Source organism: Eufriesea mexicana, unplaced genomic scaffold, assembly GCF_001483705.2.
Source record: "Eufriesea mexicana isolate 0111107269 unplaced genomic scaffold, ASM148370v2 scaffold10, whole genome shotgun sequence".
In the NCBI taxonomy this organism is placed as follows: Eukaryota; Metazoa; Arthropoda; class Insecta; order Hymenoptera; family Apidae; genus Eufriesea; species Eufriesea mexicana.
Window position 1 is genome coordinate 364,613 of NW_016908175.1, and position 17,937 is coordinate 382,549.

Here is a 17,937-nt window from a genome sequence, read left to right on the forward strand (position 1 = left end):
TGGCATTCTGCTCGAATTTTTTCCACCAAGCCGAACTGCATCGATACGACCGCGCACGCGACACGGCAAGCCAACTATTTGGCCACGACGGATCGAAAGATGGCAGCTGCTTGAGCGTCGGGACGCCCAGGCGTCGCTCGATCGAGACATTCCTTCGGTTCGGTGGATCCGATCGATTCACCCTAATCTTGCCTATTTTTGGGCGGCTGTTCTGACATTTTATTGAATTAAGGAACGAGGTGTGATGGATTTTTGAGATACAGGCTGACAATTTCTCTTTTTCTTCGTTTCTCAGTGCAGAATAAATTTGCCGATGTGAAAGGTGTTAGTGATGGATGTAATTTAATAACAGCAAGAACAATTCTTCATTTAATTAGAAAGATTATAAGACACAAATATAACTTTTAAGTATAATTAATTTCTCACAATTACTCTATCGCAGGACTTCTCAATATTATAACTTAATTGCAACTAACATATCCGAAATCACTCATCTTTTTTCTTTCTTCTTCATACATTACATTCACATACACAATTCACACACGCTTTAATCATTACACGCATACTCATTTATCATAATAACCTGAATTCATTACATATTGGAATCCCATGCATACTTGTTCCACTCATCCCAACACATATATACTTAAAAATCTATGTAACCACTACCACGAAAGGTTGTTAATTGACATGATTTCTTATGCATCAAAATGGTCCATTATTTATTAGTTAATAAAATAATATAGCGATGCTTCCTTCTTCCAAATGAAGTTGGTGCCATTTTGTTTAGAAACTTGGCAAATAATTAGTACTATTTATTTCGAGATTGGTGGAGAATTTATTTGTGGCGTGAATTAAGGATAATTAATGATGATGATTCTGTTTTGTGAACATTAATTTCCAAATTTGGGATTAATATTAATTAACTTTTTGAGAGGTTGCCATTAACGAAGAACGATTATAAGAATATCGAATACCAAAGAGAACACTAATCGAGCCTATTGTAATTTCTTCGGGATAAAGTATCACAGACTGTACCTTCCTCAATCTGTACCTTGTCAATTAACAAATAGATTAATACACGATTAACGGTAACTTTCGATAACTCGTATCCAAAGCTGAGTGATAAAATCAATTAGCTCACGACTAACTAAATTCAACTCCATGAACAAACGCCGACTTCGATAATGACATCTGCATCAATCTGTTTAATCTACTTCGAACATTCGTCCCACGGATTCTTCTGAGCCACGAGTTACGCAACGAACGATCCCCGTGTCACGTTCCATCGGATGACCCAGAAGAAAACGAACGGCGATTCCTCGAAACCGAAGTCCACCCGACAGTCAACCCTAACGACTCAATCTCCCCGACCAATTGCCAAATAGGCAGAAACGAGCCGAGGAAAAATCTCGCTCTCGCAATTTCCAGCCCCGCGAGGTCTCGGCTGACAGGCCAGGTCGGCGCGGAATTCGCGGAAGAGTACGCGGCAGCCGCGAGCGTAGACAATTGATGTCAATTGCTGCGACGCTGTCATCGTGCCTCGATCAATCCTCTGCTGCATCCACGGAATAGAGGATGTCGCGCGTGTGTACCGCCCGAACGAGACCGTTAGTCGCGTGGTTCATCGGCTCGAAAGCGGAACATCGCGCGGCCCGACGTCGATTAATTCCGCGCGCATAATCCGCCCGAGGATTATTCGAGGAACTCTGAGGACGCGAGCGTTCCGAGCGGAAACCGGCCAAGCACGCCGGCCGCTACATAATTTTAACTAGCCTGCGTGTTCGTTTGCCCGGTGGCTGTCGCGAGCTGGCCGCGTCTTTGTCGTCGTCGTCGTGGACGTCGTCGACGTCGTCGACGTCGTTGAGAGAGTCGAAGGTCGGCAGATTGACGAGCGATCGAAAGTGAACGGCGGTGGGTACACAGGCTAACAGGGATCGCTCGCGAGGCAATCCTGCGGCATTACTCACGCGACTCGCGGTGATCGCGATGATGGTCAGGTCTGAGAGAAATACGACCGCGTAAATAGAGGTATAGGCTTTAACGACGGTGCACAGGATTTCCCGCCTGGAGTCGAGGCCGAACATCTCTTTGCGACTTCCTGCGTTCGCAGATCCGTCTATCCGTCCATGATCCGTTTCGTTGGTTGATGAATGACAGTGACAATAGGCAGGATGAAGGATAGAGACTGGTTTCAAACCATGTCGAAGTTTGAATTATGATTTAGAACACCTATCAATACTAAACCGGTAGATCAAGGAAGAAAACGTGAGGAGGGAGAATATTAAAAAATTAATTTGACACGCATTGAAAGAAAAATCTCGAGAACAACTGATCCAAACAATAACATTCAATTTGGAATGATTAACCCTTTGCGCTTGAGAGGCGCTCTACAGTCGCCATTTGATAAAATTTCGAAGCTCGATATTCATAAATATGTCAAATTTCAGATAATGTAACGGTGTGCGGGGTATCGAAATCAAATAATTGTAGGTGTTAATTATCATACGATTTCTTATTCACCGCTGACAAAAATGTCGTCAGCCTTGTAACAGAAAATCTTTCAACTCCTATCCTTCTTCGGCCAAAAAATCATCGAGTGCAAAGGGACGCTGACAAAAATGTCGTCAGTCTTGTAACAGAAAATCTTTCAACTCCTATCCTTCTTCGGCCAAAAAATCATCGAGTGCAAAGGGTTAATGAAAAATTTTAAATTGCTCATTTAGAGCTTCCCGGGTTCGCAGATCCGTTCATCACTCCATGATCTCTTTGGTTGATGAATGTCAGTGACAATAGGCAGGATGAAGGATAGAGACTGGTTTTAGACCATATCGAAGCTTCAAGTATGACTTAGAACACCTATTACTACTAAACCGGTAGGTCAAGAAAGAAAACGTGAGAAGGGAGAATATTAAAAAATTAATTTGACACGTTTTAGAAGAAAAATCTCGAAAACGAGTAATCCAAGCGATAACTTTGAGTCTGAAAGTTAAATAAAAATTTTGAAACTGTTCATTTAGAGCTTCCTGAGTTCGCAGATTCGTTCGTCCCTCTATGATCCGATTGGTTGATGAATGACAATGATACAGACTGGCTTTAGGCCATGTCAAAGCTTAAACTATGATTTAAAATCTACTACAACTAAACCGGTAGATGAAAAAAGAAAATGTGAGAAGAAAAAATATTAAAAAATTAAACGTTGTGTTTAGAATTTTTACTAACAATTTTGAAATTGCTCATTTAGAACTCTCTGAGTTCGCAGATCCGTTCAACTCTCCATGATCTCTTTCGTTGATGAATGACAGTGACAATGGACTGGGATGAAGGATAGGGATTGGTTTTAGACCATGTCGAAGTTTCAACTATGATTTAGAACACCTATTACCAGATGAAGAAAAAAAAGGTGAGAAGAGAAAATATTAAAAAATTAATTTGACACGTGTTAGAAGAAAAATTCTAAGAACAACTAATCCAAGTGACAACATCGAGTTTGGAAGTTTAATAAAAATGATGAAACTGCTTATTTAGGGCTTCCCGAGTTCGCAGATCTGTTCATCCCTCCATGGTCCATTTGGTTGTTGTTTGACAGTGACAATGGACTCGATGAAGGATAGAGATTGGTTTTAGATCATGTCGAAGTTTGAAGTATGATTTAAAACCTATCACCACTAAACCGATATATGAAGAAGGAAAACGTGAGAAGAGAAAATATTAAAAAATTAATTTGACACGTGTTAGAAGAAAACAACGAGTAATAGGAGCGATAACATTGAGTTTGGAAGTTTAATAAAAATTTTGAAATTGCTCATTTAGATTATGATAGGCTTAGCGTTGAAACAGGTCATTCGTACATATTCGTGTATTTGTACATTGACGAACATGTATAATCTATTTAAGAAGTTTGGCTTTCTCGGTTGAATCAACAGATTTTCCGTCTTACCGACCATCCCATTGCTAAATAAACGAGGAGAAAAAGAAAGGATATGGAGGATGAAAACAGCTCGGTGAAGATTCGAATTCTGTCGAGATAAGGAAACTGGATCTTCCGTGATCATTCGCTGATTTATGTAGAGTTTATGAATCAAAAGTCCCGCTGAAGTACGGAGTCTGACTCCACGAGTTAGAGATACACGCTTCAATGGCAATCGACAGGATTTCCATCTTGGTATCCAGGCCAAAGTCTCCTTACATCGACTTCCTGACTCGGTTCAACCGATCTGTCGATGGGAAGGACTGAGTCGACGATAATCTCCTAGCTTGATGAATGAGAAGAACGTGAGAATACGAAGGATGAAGAATCGAGGCTTGAGAAGATGTTAGTGTAAAAATTCTGAGTCGGTGTAAGTCTTGGGATAGGCAAATTGAATCATACGTTCGCTGATCTTTCCACATCCCATTATTAAGAAAATTCCACTTGGTGTATCTCTTATTCATTTTATTATCCCTGTCCAGAGGTTGTTATTATGCAAAAGTTTCTCGCTTTAGGTATCTTTCGTCAACGTTTAAAATTATAAAACGGAGCGAAAAGAATTTATAGAATTTATCGTGAGTGTTGGTTTTATATGTGTGAATGCATGAAACATGGGAATGTTACGGTTAATAAGAGAGAGAGAGAAGAATTTTCTAGAAAGTGTCAATCAGTTTTTCGTTTAAAATAGTAAATTGTAAATTGTTTTCATCATTTAAATATTTTTATGTGAATATACTAATATGTCAACTGTTAAAAAACGTAGAAGATATTAGTGTCCACTTTTATCCATATTTATATACCATATACCGTCTAAATTTTCCCTGATCTTCCATTTCCAAGATTATCACCCATCCCGATCCACACGTACCAGGAACAACGGACCTAGACGTACTCGAAGAACCTCGTACCATCTCGCATAGTTCACCAATTAAGCTAGAAGAGTGGCTTCAGTGCCGTCCCATCGCAGCCGAAATCTAAATCCCGACAGAAGCCAGTGTGCTCCGAGAATAAAATCGTTCGTGGTACCATTTTCACTGCTGGCGATATAATCGTCTCGATTCCAGCATCGAAGCAAGCGAAACCCTGCCGAATAAATGAACTCGGCTCGCAGGGCCGCGCGTATATTAGTAGCCAAGATAAATCGGCGAGACTCGCGCGAGGTCCAGCCGATATTCATTATACCTAGTATCCTATCTGACGGCACGGGCCGTGTGCCGCCGGTACATCGATCCTCGAGATCGTGCCGAACACGATCGTAATGATCCAAGAAACCGCGCGCTGGTGTGCGCGAGGTGCATGCCATCCCGACGCGATGATAAAGGACAAGCGATCGCAGTCGCGTACACGTAGCCGGTAGCCATTATTGTTGCGCCAACTATCGCGAATAAATCTGCTGGACAGATCGGTCTGCATGAGTTATAAGCACTCCGGTGAATCGGGAATTGTGGCAACGTGATCGGTGTCCAGCTATTATTCAATTATCAATTCATACGTGTCCCACCGAATTTCTCTCTAAGAACCAAGATATCGCATCGATCCACGAAAAAAGAAGATCCGCGAATTATGCAGCATATCTCGCGATCCTGGTTACATCGTACGAAAAAGACTCGTATAGGAAAAATATCAAAACACGATGATTATTATATGGCTAGCTCAGGCAATAATATAACGAAATATTGTCAAACAAAATGGCAATAAATAGCCGAAATTATTAATATTCTATATTCAAAGTTCAATGGCGGAAATAAAACGAATGTAAATTTAGAAAATTAGTATTGCCGATCACTGGTGACCATTATGACAGCCAACCATATTATTAACAATTTATTAATATGATATTTCTATTAATAGAATACTATTTCGGAACTTCTTCGGAAACAGATATCGTTATAAAAGGCTATTTTTGATAGCAAAGCCAAATTGCGTGATCTTTACAGGGAGGTGATCTTTGCGTGATCTTTCGTCAATGAAATCGTAATCGTCGCGGGGGGCAAATCGCGAATCCGGAACGTGACGTGCTTTTTAAGCAAGCAAATCGCTAATGGGCTGAGTCATATCAGTCAATTAACGATTGGAAATAGCACGCCATCGAGCTTTGCGAAAAGCATAAACACAGGACCCTCGACGACACAGGCAGAGTCTTGAGTGAAGAAGCGTCGAAGAGTCCTCGTAGAAATAGATTGTGACCGGCACGGGCGTGAATCGTTCGGTATTGGAGAGAGTCGAATTAGAGCGTGTTTCCGTGTGTTATAGTTACGTTATTTTAGCGTTCTTTTCTCGCGTTAAATTAGTTTTCCGAATTTAGCGTTCGTATTATTCTGTTCATATTGTTCTGTCCGTTTTCGGTGTCTCAAAACCTTTCGCGCAGACCCGATATTCCTTCGATTAAACAAGAAACGTATAGATATTTAAGTCCTGTACGCTGATCACAGTAAAACCTGTTTTCAGCATCCTACAATATTAATATTTCTATTAACAAGAAATATCTAAAAGAAAGAACGGTAAATTATGTAATAAAAGGGATTTCAGATTTCACAGAGAGAAATAGTCACTGAGAAAGTTACTACCGTACCAATCTGTCCCACCCATTCGATGGAAATGAACATTCCAGCAACGAACGTTCTAATTACATCAGCCATAGCTCGCAAAGGAGTCGCATCGAATTAATCACATAGCGTAACACGCGACTCGCGCAGATCGTCGTATTTCCTTGCAGAAAATCGCTTTATGACGCGTACCAACGTCCATCTTCTCGTTACCTGGCAAAGGCGCAGGAAAGGACGGAAGGAAAAGATAGCGGGCGAAAGAAAGGTTAGCGAGGTCTGACGCGTAGGAACATTTAACTCGCCGCACAAACGACGGTTTATACAATGAATTAGAGCTGCAGACCCGCTAATGAACGATCGCAATCGCCCGAGAAGATGTATGCGCGCCCGTACTACGCAAACGCATACCCGATCCTCATCATTCGACGGCACGATACACGCAATTGCAGTTGCGTATGCGTCGTGGTAGCCATTATTGTTGCGAGAGTCCCTGCGAACGAGACCGGCCGACAAATGGACGCGCGCGATGTTAAGTATAAGTTTAACCCTGGCAAATGGACCGAGAGACGTGCATGGTCCATTTCTGAGCTATGGTACTCTTTGCCAGGACTCACGCTTGCACGAGTCGTTCTTTGAATCACGTGTGTTACTCGCGAAAACGCGTGGTGTCGTCAAAAGTACGAACTGATGATGGAATTGCGAGAGAAAAGCGTTTTATTGTTATAAATTCGGGTACTGATTCGAATTGGTATTTAATCTTGCATTAGTCTTCGAGTAAAAGTATCGGGAATGAAGTATTTTTCAATTATTAATTTTTTCTCGATCGTGAGATTATGGCGCGGGAATTCTAATAAGAGGTAAATCTCGAATTATTCCTAAACACGTTATTGCATAATTTCGTTAAGATTTGGGGGATTTTTCGATTCGGTATTCGAATTTTCGTCGCGTACGAAGTACTTGTATTTTTCGTAATTTTTTGGCTTGAATCGCGAAATAAATTGTCGCGAAGTATTTTGGAAGTTGAAGAGATATGGGCAAATTTTTATTGCCCTGTTAATAGTTATCAACTATCGTTGTATATGTATACGAGAAGCAACTTTCTACCAATGATCAACGTTTTGGTTTACTTAGCAGTTCCTTGCTAATGAATATCCAAAGCGATATTCTTTGAGGAAAGATGTCATTGTTGGTTTTGTACTTTCTAAAACACGAGATACCGCAGTGCGGTATTTAGCATTCTGCGCATGATTCCTTCTTGACAAGTCTCATTAGTGTCTCTTTCTCTAGAATGTAACGTACTACAGCTGGGTAAAGTTAGGTTCGATGGTTCAGTATTTAATCGAAGAGATATTTATTTCAAGAACGCGGAAATGTTCACCCTATCCAATATTATCCTTTCTTAATGCATTAACTCAACCACGCAATCGAATAACAAAAATTTCCCAACCATGATCTCGAACCTGATCGAATCTATTCTTTTCCGTGTCGACTGTAATTCGTGCTCTATTACGCATAACTAAACAATCATCGACATACCTAAATATTAATCTATATGAACCATTTTCTCCTATGTCGCTCTAACTTTTGAGACTGGTCTAAAAGTCTAACATAGTCTTTATCGACTATGATCTCAAACCTGATCAAACACTCTTCGCTCTTCACACCAACCATAATTCAACCTTATTTACAAAAAATTATTATAAATCACATAACTAATCAACATCCATTGACGTAATATCATATTAATATATAACCATATTAAATTATTAATTATATTAATATATGCTGATCTATATGAACCACATTTTGTGATTTCAAACCTGATCAAACCTGATCAAACCTAATAACGATGCTTCTCGTTAATAATAATTCCACCTAAATAGCAAAAGACCATTATAGATAACATAATTAATCAACACTTATCGATGTAATATCATAATAATATATATTAATCTATATGAATCACATTTTATGATCTCAAACCTGATCAAACCTAATAACCACGCTTCTCGTTAATAATAATTCGATCTATATTGCAAAAGACCATTATAGATCACATAATTAATCAACACCTATCGACGTAATATCATATCATTATATACTAATCTATATAAACCACACTTTATGATCTCAAACCTGATCAAACCTAATAACGATGCTTCTCGTTAATAATAATTCCACCTAAATAGCAAAAGACCATTATGGATAACATAATTAATCAACACCTATCGATGTAATATCATAATAATATATATTAATCTATATGAATCACATTTTATGATCTCAAACCTGATCAAACCTAATAACCACGCTTCTCGTTAATAATAATTCGATCTATATTGCAAAAGACCATTATAGATCACATAATTAATCAACACCTATCGACGTAATATCATATCATTATATACTAATCTATATAAACCACACTTTATGATCTCAAACCTGATCAAACCTAATAACGATGCTTCTCGTTAATAATAATTCCACCTAAATAGCAAAAGACCATTATGGATAACATAATTAATCAACACCTATCGATGTAATATCATAATAATATATATTAATCTATATGAATCACATTTTATGATCTCAAACCTGATCAAACCTAAGAACCACGCTTCTCGTTAATAATAATTGCATCTATATCGCAAAAGACCATTATAGATCACCTAATCACTATAAAAAACGATCATGAACATACCCGAACACTGATCTACGTCAACCGCATTTCCTCTACGTGCAACTTTCAACGCGTGCAAGCCCCCTAAGATGACAGCGCAGCCAGCCTAAACCTGCTGGCGAACTAAAAGGCATACTTGTCCAGCAAAAAGCGAAACTGTGCGGAAAAGCAGGACTCGGCCCACGAAATAAATAACACGGGCACAGGGAACAAAGTCGCGACGGTGTTCCAACGACGCTTCTCGTCCCTCCAATCAGTTTGTCGTCTCCGAGGCTCCTCTCACTCGCGCCCCGTTGACAAGCAACCTTTTCGCGTGTATATCGAGGCGCGTACCCCGCCTAACCAATTACGTTCATACATCAGCGGTGGGTAGCAACGCACGAAAATAAGCTGACGCTGATGTATGCTGTGACTGATGGCGGCCGCCGGGGCACGCGTGGGTCGAGAGGAAAGCCACTCTCTCTCGCGACGCGAAACTCGCGCGCGAGCGCGCGTCGCCGAGGCTACGCCTCCGAGATGTTATCATTATCTACTATAATAAACCCGGGCCCCGGCATTCCACGGGCTAGTAGATCACCGGCGTGATCCTGAAACAGCGAAAACTTGCGGCGCAGCCGAGCGACGTCGAACGATGACCGCCGGCATTCGGGGAACGCGCAATTGATCATGAACTTGAGCGACGAGCCGAGGGTACGCGCTATCTGGATCTTCGTTTTCGCCGCCATTTCGTCGGCTCGCGCTGATTTACGTTTCCGCGACACTTTTCGCACACCGATGCCGATGACAGCGAAAATTGACGAACGGGGACGGAGGTAGAAAATCACGATATTTGGGTGATGGGATGTACGTTGTGACAGAGGGTTCCAGGTGGAGCTTAGTTTTGGAATTTTTAATCGTCTTCAAGAAGAGATTTTACAGTGGTAATACTTGGTCGATGCAATTTCTGAAAGAGTAGTTACCATGAAATCGAATATTCGGAAATTTTCGGCTTCCTTTGGGGTGGGACTTGAAATTGACGGTATTTGGGTGTTGGGGTGTCGATGCAGAACCAAGTTTAGAGTTGACAGGTCAATTTGGGAATTTTTTTCTTTAGGAAGAGATTTTTAATTGATAATACTTGGCCGACGCGACTTTTGAAAGAGTAGGTATTACGAAATCGAGTAAAGTTTTGATCTGGATAGTTGGTTTCGAAATTTTGGGCCACCTTTGGGGAGAGATTTGAAATTGACAATCGGTTGACGTAATTAATATAGAAATGGAGAGTGTAATACAGAAAAAAGTTTGGAAATTGATCCTTGGAGTTGGAAGACTGATTTAGGAATTTTAAATTCTTTTGACAGAAGTTTACAAATTTATCAGACAGACGAAGCTTATCTACCTTCCCAATTAATCTTTAGAGCTTAAACTGGGAATTACAAGTTTTCTTCGGGAAAAATTGAAAACTTTACGAATATTTAAGAAACTTTCACTGTATTCCTACTTACGAGCTAAATACAAATCAGATTCCTCTGGACCAACCCTCGCCGAAAATAATTCCAATGGCCATCTGCCACGCCGCGATACTCCAACCCAATCGTACATTTCGATACACGTGAAAAAAGAAAAAAAGGAAAAAAAAAATAATATATCGCATTACTCCGGCAGAATGCTCCCTCCCACGGAGACCTCTTTACACGGGTTCAATTAAACGAGACAATAATTCGCGGGACGCAAGAGGGCGCTGGTGACTCGGGCAACAAAAGCAAGGGGGGTTAAACCAGGAGGCGCGGTTCGAATCTTCCATAGATTACCACGACGAAGCATCTAGCATCGGCCGGACGACAATGTGGTAATTAATCGAAGCAAGCCTGTCCGCGACGGCCGGCTCTTCCTCTTTTGCTTTTTCTCTTTCGCCAGAGGCGCGCTGGCTTCCCTCGAAACGGTCCACGTCCTCGACATCCTCGCAGCCAACGAGCAGCTCTAGCCCCGGAGAGAGCTGCTCGCGGTCTTTCAAAGCATTCCAAAGCGCGAGCGCCTGTTCCTCCCGTTCCCTTTGCCTCCGCTCTTTCATCCCCGCTTCACCTCCACCACCGGTGTCGAGTCACTTCACGAACCTAAGACCGCGTCTTTATTTGTTTCCTCTTTTGTCTTATAGATCTCTGAATCTCCGTATCGCCTTCTTCTTTCGCTCACCTTCACCCCACCGCCCTTGTCCACCGCGGTTCCTGTGCTGCACACAGGCACCACAGCCTTCTCCAACCCCCATTAAAATGCTTAATACCTCGATGATCCCGGACGTTGATTTGGATTTATGTTCAATCGCGAATCCAGCGAACTGGTCACGGTTGTGTACAGAATCCAGCGATCATTGCTAGCCGGTGTTCTTGCGTTTGTCTCAGCGTCGAAAGTATCCGGGGACCTTTCTCTCCGGGGACCAGTTTTTGCCGCTTCCGCGGGGGATTAATCGTGTCGATAATTCGTTGTTGGTTTAGACCGAACGTTCCAGCTTTGCTGCTCTTTTTCACCAGCTTCGTTATTGTTCCTTCCACTTGCGCCGTTTGTCGGGATGTAGTTGGGAAAGCAGGAATTCGTAGATGCGCTTTTTCTCTCACCAGACGTCCCTTTCTTGCCGCGAGATCTCTACTGCGATTTGACTTATCAACGCGAGCCAACGAAAGGGAAAACAGGTGTCCTATATATCGCGTAAACATCTTTCTCGTATACCCTTCCTCTCCCTTTTGCCTCCGTCGCTAAATTGTCGTTCTAGTTAATAATACTCGATGACACGGGCCAGAGATGCCTGTCATTGTTTCTCACGATCATAATCCCTCGCGCGACGGACAGTCATAGAGAGTTTTAGGGATGAAGCGTCGGAGCTAGCCAGCCTGACGAGTCGTCAAACCAGGCAAAATTTGTCGATCAGCGAGACGACAGCGTGGCGGCTCCCGAAAACCGTGTAAAACCAGACAACCCCCATCGATCGCGAGCGAAACGAATGACTGGACGTCCGGCGGACCGATTCCCACATCAATTCAGCCCGAGGCCCCAGAGAGGACTCCGTCAGTCTGTTCGACAAAGGCGAATGGCGGAGGTGAACGGCAGAAGCGGCGATACGAAAAAGAATGGACACCGACCGAAAAAGGGATGAAAAGGCGCGACTCGGCCGCGAAAAACGAGCGAAACGACGGGAAGCAACGAACGCGGGAGGGGGGCGGGGTCGGTAACAAGCTACCACGGGGTATCTTGCAATTTGTTTGCCGGACACGGCCATTCGTCGACACGATTCTCCTATCTTCCACGGAGATGAGAGTCCACAGATCTCGACCGCGCCGCTGGATTACGACTATTGATAAGGCGCCGGTGAACGAGTTCCCTTTAGTTAAGTTTAGTTCATTAGCAAACCAGCCAGGTGGACGATGGAGCGATCCCTCGTCCGGCCGACAAATTACAACGAGATCGGCCCTGCCTCCCTCTTCCTCCTCCCTCGATTCCAGCCACTTTGGGCGCACGAGAAAGTAAGCCGCCCATCCGGGCTGTTGTACCAGTTCCAGGGATTCGCGAGTTAATGCTATGATCTTTTATTGGCTATTCGGGATCATAGCTATCGATTCGGGTTAGGAACATTTATGGGTTATTTCTCGGATTATTGACACACGGTTGCTGCGACGGCAGTAATGGAGGTTAGGCGTGCCTTACCGTCCTTCTTAAGGATTAACCCCTTCCCGTGTCATTTAGCTCGACGAAATCCGGGCCCAAACAGTAGGCGTCAACGCGCGGTAAACAGACTAGACTGATGCTCGAAAATAGTCGCAATACGAGCCAAAATGTAAATACGCGTGATATAGTAAGTTTTATGCGATACTACTGTTGTGGAAGTAAACTCTAATCCTTTTTCCTTTTGTAAATATTATAAATATATTATGTTTTATAATAATTGACAGTTTCAAAACTGTATTTCATTAGTAAGCAATATTTTAATACTTTAATACTTTGGGCCGACATTCTGTTCACGAGTCTGTCTCGTGATATTCATGTTTGGACCAAAATCTTCATCACGAGTCAAACTCGGCTAGTGAAGGGTACTTAGAGCACGGGATGGGGTTAAGAACGTACAATAAATAGTATCCATTGCATTACAAGCAAATGGAGAAAAACGAAACTCAATATTTGAGGTTAGAATCCTACAGCAAGCGAAAGTAATTGGAAACAGAGAATTGACAGAGAATTGAGCTAATCTCGACGTATTTGTGAATATGGGAAACTAATGCCGATGTGTTGGCGTGGAAAACATCATACAGGCGAAATAACAACGGCCAACGTGCGCCAATATATAAATAACGACGTTATTATTTGTTAATTAATAAATTGTTAAAGAATTGTTCAAAGCCTTTAAGTTTCCACAACTTTCCTGCAGTCTTCTCACATGATAAAATAATTTCAAACGCCACGTTCAACGACGAAAATGAGAATCGTGCGAATCTATGCATTTCGTGTCGTCAACGTCGCAATTGAGAGGAACATGTGTCACGAAGATCTTTAACGATGAGTTTTCTATGACTCCGATGCTATACTCATACAAGAATATACTCGTAAATTGCTCATTTGGTAGATTAACTCCAGAAGACGAGAGATAGAAACAGAAAGAGTTCATCGGAAAAACAAAGTTAATCACCTCAGCCTGCGAACGCATTACCTCGAAGAATTATAGTCTCGCTATTAAAACCTCGCACGCTGCACATATACTCCTTCCTTCGGCATTTTATCGTACCACAAATCTCTCGGTACCTTACAACGTGCCTTCAAAATCCCGACTTCATTTCGACCATGTTCACACTATCCACTGAAACCGCCAACACGCGCATAAATAATATTCCGAACCATAGTAATAATTCCATTAGACCTGTGACAATGTCGCCTAACCCTCTTCGATATCCCAACTCGAGTTTCAACTCTAAGTCCAAAATGTATCATCGAAAAACAATCTCATCGACCGCAATCCTACCAAAGATTTCATATACGTCACCCTCGATAAAACGAATGAACTAACCTCAAAATTGGGTGCAGATACAGCGGCAGGTTGAAAGCTCGTGGTTTAAAGAGCCGTGAATTAACGAACCACACGATCTACTGACGGTGGAATATCGCGATCTATCACGAGATACGATCGCGATCCGGCCGTTTTTCGTCGGCATTAATATTAGCGGGAACGATAATGGCGGCGACAACTAACGCGCCACCAGCGGGAACACGTGGCAACTGCGATTCCACGCGTCAGCCAGCGATGGCTGGACTTCAACGCGTCCCTGCATTCCGTCCCGTGTGCTCGACCTCTTATTTTCAGGCCGCGTAAATTGCGCGTGTAAGCCGGCGCTATGAATTTCGCGGCAACATAATCGTAAAGCCGATAAATAGAGCGGCATTCCAGGCCAGGGTGCCAGGCAGGGCCCGGTGCCCTTAATAACCCGTCATTTTTATCATATTCTCACCTCGCAGCAGTCCCCTAATTAATCGAGGATCCACGAATGGAAACAGAAGCACAGTGCACTCTTTGAAGTTTCGCGCCACGCGCCGACTACGATCCGGCTGTCTCAATTAAACGGAAAGGCTCGCGGGAATGTGTATCGAGTGATGATTCACGACGATCCGCAGCTGGGAAATACTCCGCGATCCTTATTAGATTCCCGTGATTTACGGACTTGCACTTGCCAGAGTACGTTTCTGGTTTCCCTTTAATGGACGCTATTTCTCCGCTCGCCTTCTGCCTCCCATTTTTTCCCCCCGGGATGGAACATCGCACACCGCGAGGATACGCGAGTACTCTACAGCGAATATGTATCGCGCTTTTTCCGCGGAAGTTCCTCGGATGCTGCGGATGTTTCGCGTATTTCCAACGCTGTGTCCAAGCGGACGTTGGATTTTGTAAGCTCCAGCCGAGCATTCGCGATTACGAACGTATTTTAAGGAGTGCATTAGTGAAGTATTGGGATTATGGGTTTTAAGTAGAAAAGTACTACGATATATATTTATACTTGGGCCTATCTTATGGATAATAAGTAACGGTTTTCAATAGGACGGATCTGTGGTACTGGTCAGGGAAATATTTCGTTTGTCGAAGTAGACATTGGCAATTTAAGCAAGAGTATGTGTATAGGTGAGTGTGCTAAAAGAGCTCGTATTTTGTTATGTAGATAAGTGTACACCCATTACCCTACCATTTAAGTTCCGATGATGCGTGTCATAGTCAAGAGCAACGTCGCGACGTTAAAGTTAATCTTTAAACGAATCCTTAATGTTCAATCACGCTTTGTTAATTAACACGTCGGCTAATCCCTTTTAATCGATACGACTCCACTTACTAGTAGAATTATTAAATAGCAATGGTTAACATACCGTGAAACATGCGTAGAGGAATCCTCAAACACGTGCACTACGATATACGTTCCGATGGCTGTGCCATGATCAACAAGATCGGTCGCAAGTCGAGCCATATGGTCCGAACACGACGAAGAATAACACGGAACTGAGGCAGGAAGTCATCGACGAAAACTAACCACGAGCCTGACCTGTGACGTTTACATTGAGTCCCATCTACGAACGTCTCTCACCGGTGACACTCATTCTCAATATCCACGATATCATACGCTAAGAGGTTAATATAAAACACTCCAATTTTACAATTTTTCGCGCGAATTAATGCATTCTGATCTAAAATGTTTCCATGCGTCTGTCGTGCAGTACAGATCTAGCAGTATATGTACTGGTGTCACTGAAAATTCTTTTCCATTTATAAGTACAGAGAGAAGTGAAGAATTTCGAGGTAAAAGAAGGAAAATTGATCAAAGGGAACAATAATACACGAGTTAAGAAAATATCAATTTTTTTACTCGGAATATTCTTCAAAATGTTCCTTACATATTTTCGTGTTTTAAATCCTTATTTCGTCATAGAAATGGCCGCACCATATTAAGCGATCGATACTAAGTTTACCGTTAAAAACGCTTCAAGTACTCTAGCATTGAAACCAAAAAATAAAATGAAATAATTCGAAGACAGCATTACTCGCATCAGGCCGCGAATACCTGGCTTCTCGATCACCGATTTTCCCTTTCTTCGAAGCACAATCTCGACCAACATTCTTGATACCTTCATCGACCACCTCCCGATACGCACCTCCTGGAACCACCAGCATCCCTCGCCTTCATCAAAGCCTATCCATCGAGCAACGTTTAAAACACGATCGTGGGACAGCGGAGTGGAGGCAGCTCCCTTCGATAAGGGCTCGTTGGTCCGCAAAAAAGGATTACCCGGCGGTATCCGTTTAATGTTCCTCCCCCTTGGTAAGTACCATGCCAGGCAGATATCCCTGAGTAATATTACCGCATCGCGATATAAATGAAAACGTATCCGCGGTGTGGCAGTGGCGTGGCAGCCGATGGACCCGTTCGGCTGGGAAATTCCCGTAAGAAGACTAGGCCATGCAGGCCACCGTGCGGCCAGGCAGTGGGAGAGGTGGAATAGGCGCGTTAAAAGCCATGGGACCCGGAGAGATACCGGACAGACGAGGCCTTTAGTGTCCTGTTATCAGGCCCGATCCGATACGGTCACCAATAACTTCGGCTACCTACCGCAGCGACGTACTAAAGGTTATGCTCCGGCTGGCCGTCCGCTACCGACCAGCCGGACCAACTTATTACTATGTACCGTCCGCCGGCTCATTCGAACTTCGCGCCGGCCAATAGTTGTCCAATAAAAAGCCGCTCTTTACATCCGCGGAGCAACGCCGAGAGCCGGCCATAACCGAGATGCATAACTTAATGCACTTTATCGAGGACTTGCTCTTCTGTTTGCCGAAGCAGGCTGCACGTCCGTCCAAGGATGAAGCTGTGATCTAAGTAGCTGACAGAGGATACGCTTCCGGTGGGATTAGGTCTCGAGGGGTTTAGCGCGAGGTTTTGGATTAAGAAGATTAGCGATAAATCTACCGCGGTGATCGGTGAATGGAAAAGAAATTGAACCTTGACAGTTCGAGTGTCAGCGCAGTAGGCTGCGAAGACGACAGTCACTGCACGTTCGGTTTTCTCGATCGTGTGATCGAGATCGAATGAACGATGGATCGTGATCGAGGATCATTTCTAGTGAATCTAGGTTTCAGATTTTAATAGTAGGTAAAATTGGATTGGGGAGAGTTTGGATTCTTCCATAAGAATAATTTTTGGGAAATATAGATTCGTGATAGCGACTCCATGAACGATAAATCCTGATTAAGTATCGTTTTTTGAGGATAATTGTTGCAAAGGGTTTTGTAATATTAATATGAAATTTTTCTTTTTCGTAAAAACGCATGTTCCATGATTAGCGAGGATTAGCTGCGGCATGAAATTTGCATGAATATTGAGCACGGTTCATTAAATATCCCTAAGTCCTACTTAGGGTATATTATCCCATATATCGGCATTACGGGCAGAGGGTAAAAGTAATTTTGGGATATAGTAAACATATAGTTAATAAGTTCAGTCTCTGCGAGGTACAGCTATAAAATCCTGGTCGCTAATTGAAAGTACCCACAACCGGTTTTAAAAGTAATTATGCTAGAATCAATTCTTCAAACGCTTTCAATTTTTCAACTTAATAATATATTATTATAACGCTTCATTTTTATATGACTGTATAAAAATTTTTATGGAAATTTGTATTAAAACGAAGCAATCTTTTTGGAGATAAAAAAAGGAGATAAAGTGATTGAAAATTAAGATAATTTAGGT